Genomic DNA, 4,408 nt, shown 5'->3' on the forward strand with positions numbered 1-4,408 from the left:
AATGCCTCGGAGGGTGATTTCTAAGTTAGTTTTTTAACATAAGGATATGCTAATTAATTTAGGAACAAAATAGGACTTTGAGAGGAGCCTATGCCTTAATTAAATGGGTTTAATGATTTTCATATTGCCATGAACCATTCGTGATCTTCTTATTGTGACTAATAATGAATTCTTGTTAAAGTGAAATATTTTAGTTTAGTTTATTCATGTTGTGTTATATTATTCCTTGTGTTTATTTCCTGCAAGGTATGTTGTTTTATTTTCTGGGTGTTTGAATGTTGATTACTTTCATAACTTAAATTGTGACTTCCATCATTATTACTCTCTCATTATTATTTTTTAACCAAATTTATTAAAATTAATTTTGCAAATAATTCATTTAACAGTCTCTGTAGAGACTATACTCTTTTACTCACTACTTATTACTTGTATGACCATGTAAACTTGCACATAATCATGCGGCACCAAGTTTTTGGCATCGCTATTGAGGGCTGTATTTGTCATTATTTGTGAATATATTTGTTTTTTACTTTGGTTTATTTTTATTTTATTTTTATTATTTTTATTTTAACTTAATTATTTTTCATGATTTTCCAAAGTATGAACATAGACTGAATAATTGATCTATTGCTAGTTGACCCAGAAATTGAATATACTTTTAGGCAAAGAAGAAGGGAACATTCAACCCAAAGACAAGTCGAAGAGATGAATCAAAATCCAAGAGAATACGCAGCTTGTAATAATCGAAATCCGGTCTTTGTTGCTAAAGACAGACATCGAGTGATTAGGCAGTATGTTGTGCCTTTGTTTAGTGAACTCAATCCTGGAACTGTAAGACCCGAGATTGAGGATCCTCAGTTCGAGTTAAAACTGGTGATGTTCTAGATGTTGCAAACAATGGGTCATTTTAGTGGAATGCTTATTGAAGATCTACATTTGCACCTCCGCTTATTTTGGTTGAATTCCTTACCTCCCCATTCTGTTTCCAAATGACAAGAATTGGCAGAACATTTTTCTAATGCATAAGAACGATTCTGTTTCCAAATGACAAGAATTGGCAGAACAATAATGTCCAACTCATAAATGAAATTAATACATTTTAACAATACAATTATGAGTCATTGTATAATGCATAAGAACGATTTAAGGAGTTATTATATAAATGCTCTCATGAACGATTTAAGGAGTTATTATATAAATGCTCTCATCATAAAATTCCTCATTGCATTCAATTGGATACATTCTACAATGGTCTCAATGCTCACACAAGAATGGTGGTAGATGTTTTAGCTAACAAAGTTTTTCTTTTAAAGTCATACAATGAAGCATATAAGATTCTTGAAAGGATTTAAGTAACAACTACCAGCGGCCTTTTCATCGAGCAGCCACAAGAAGAAGAGTGGCAGGAGTTCTTGAAGTTGATGTTTTACATCTTTAGTAGCTCAAGTATCTACTATGACTTCCATGCTTAAGAATATTTTTGTTAACGATTGCAACACTAGCATGACAGGTCAACAACCAAGTCATCTTGAGAACATCACATGTATTTACTGTGGTGATGGTCACACATTTGAAGAATGTCCACCCAATCCCGAATATATTTACTCTGTGGGAAACCAACATCAAAATTGGAATGGCCCAAGTCTACAATTGAATCACTATAATCCTTTATAGAGAAATCATCCCAATTTCTCTTGGAGTAAATTACCATATTTTTCTTAATAGATGCAAAAACCTCAGCTAGTCGAGTCTTGAAATAATTTGGAAAACCTACTAAAAGAATATATGACTAAAAATGATCCGACTCTAAGGAATCTAGAGAACCAAATGGGACAGTTAGCCAATGAGCTAAGAAATAGACCTCAAGGTGCTTTGCCAAGTGATACGGAGAATCCTAGAAGCACAAGCAAGGAATAGTGTAAAACTGCTACTTTAAGGAGTGGAAAGGTGTTTGAACCAGCAGTCGTTGAATCCAAACATGAGTCTGTTGTTGTCCATAATCAGAAGGAAGCTCAACTAGAAGTTGAATCTCCAATAGTGCAGAATCCTATTCCTTTGATCCCTACTGAGGCACACCACAGCAGAGTAGTATTGAAGAATTGACACCCAAGGTAGATGCAGAACCAATGCTACCTCCAAAAAGTTGTCCAGTCAAGGTAAAACCTCCACCACCTACTTACTCACAGAGATTCCATAAGCAACAACATGAGATACACTTTAAGAAATTCTTAGGTGTACTTAAGCAGTTACATATCAACATTTCGTTGGTAGAGCCTTTGGAATAGATGTCAAATTATGTTAAATTCATGAAAGACATCCTCTCTAAGAAGAGACGGTTAGGAGAATTTTAGACAGTGGCTCTGACTAAGGAGTGCAGTGCATTCCTACAAAACAAGTTGCCACTAAAGATGAAAGACCCTGGAAGCTTTACCATGCCGTGTAACATCAGTAATTTATATTATGGTATAGTTTTATGAGTTTTGGGAGTGAGCATAAACTTGATGCCCACATCTGTGTTTAGACAATTAGGAATTGGTGAAGTCAGACCAACAACAATGACACTACAACTAGTAGACCGATCAATAGCACATCTTGAAGGAAAGATTGAAGATATTCTAGTACATGTTGATAAATTTATTTTTCCTGCTAACTTTCTTATCTTAGATTTTGAAGTAGATAAAGAAGTCCCTATCATTTTGGGAAGACCTTTGTTAACAACCAAATGAACATTAATTGATGCTTAGAATGGAGAACTTACCATGCAAGTCCAAGACAATAAGGTAAATTTTAATTTCTTTCAAAGCTATGAGAAACCCTGATGCAGGAGAAGAATGTTTTGCTATGGATAAGACGGAATCATTTCCAATGGATGATCCATTAGAACAATTCTTAGCACCAGATATGCTAAGTGACAATGAAGAAGATGAAAATCAATCTGAATTGGAAGTTGAATTGAAGGGATTCACTTTACAACTGATATGATTCCATAATCAAGCAATTGATGAGCATTCAACACGCAAGTGGATTCTTCTTCCTTCAGTATTCATGCACGGCCTAGAAGGGAAGAATGTGTCTATTCATGTGTTCAATGAATATGATTTTATTCATGAATGTAATTTAATTTACATTTATGAATTACTTAATGGTTGAATGTGGCCTTTAGTCTCCTAGGTCTATATTTTGTTTGTCATGCCATTGTAAACGGTTACACACAACTTTGAATATAAACTTATTTGTGAAAACTTTCTCTCACAATTCTTAACTAAATTTTTGAACTTATCAAAACTTAACAATTTTGTAGCATTAAACCTTTATTTGTCACTCTATTCCCAATCCACCCCAAAGTATGGCGATATCACATATTTTAAGTGGGTCAGGTTCTTTATATCTTCAATTCCTTAAATATTCAATTACCTTGGACCAAGGTCCCCTTTATTTATTCCTAATCAAGACGATCCTTAACAAAAACGTGAATTTTTTTCTAACAATCGAATGTGGGTCTTGTTGGTATATTTTTGAGGTTGTATTTGGGTTCAAGAAACCATATCAGCAACCCCATTTTGAATCTTTGGAGTTGGATTCTCGTGCTTATAAGCAGTTGAATACTTCAACTGAAGAACCATCCAAGTTAGAGTTAAAGGTACTACCTTCTCACCTTAAATATGTTTTTCTGGGTAACTCTTTGACTCTACATGTGATTATTTCAACTGAATTAACTGAGAAAAAAGTAGAGAAGCTTATTAATGTCTTGAATAAATTCAAAAAGGCAATCAATTGGATGATAGTTGATATCAAAGGTATTAGCCCATCTTTTGTATGCATAAAATCATTTTGGAAGATTGTGAAAAAGGAACTATTAATGGTCAAAAAAGGTTAAACCCAATCATGAAAGAGGTAGTCAATAAGAAGATCATGAAGTGGTTAGATGCAGAAATCATTTACCCCATCTCAGATAGCTCTTGGGTGAGTCCAGTCCAATGTGTACCAAAGAAGGGTGGCATCACAATTGTAAAAAAATGAAAATAATGAGCTAATTCCAACCAAAATAGTTATTGGTTGGAGGATTTGTATTTATTACCATAACTTGAATAAAACAGATTTGCAAGGCACAATTACTATTATTTCCTTGATGAGTATTCTGGATACAATCAGATCCTTATAGCCCCAGAAGATCAACAGAAGACAACCTTCACATCTCCATATGGTGCGTTTGCTTTCAAGTGTATGCCTTTTGGTTTATGTAATGCACCTACAACTTTTCAGCAGTGTATGATGGCTATATTCACTAACATGGTTTAAAATTGTTTGGAAATATTTATGGAAGAATTTTCTATATTTGGAGACTCTTATGAAAAATATTTAGATAATTTGGCCAAAGTGCCCAAACGATTCAAAGAGACTAACCTCA

General features: G+C 33.9%; 1 non-coding gene across 1 annotated transcript; it reads right to left on the reverse strand.

Moving 5' to 3' along the window:
- Nucleotides 1–1,073: 1,073 nt before the first annotated feature.
- Nucleotides 1,074–1,177, reverse strand: LOC121205421 (small nucleolar RNA R71). Its single transcript, XR_005900499.1, has one exon. It is a non-coding gene; the product is annotated as a small nucleolar RNA R71 (small nucleolar RNA).
- Nucleotides 1,178–4,408: the final 3,231 nt, after the last annotated feature.

This window comes from Gossypium hirsutum, chromosome A08 (assembly GCF_007990345.1).
Source record: "Gossypium hirsutum isolate 1008001.06 chromosome A08, Gossypium_hirsutum_v2.1, whole genome shotgun sequence".
Classification (NCBI taxonomy): Eukaryota; Viridiplantae; Streptophyta; class Magnoliopsida; order Malvales; family Malvaceae; genus Gossypium; species Gossypium hirsutum.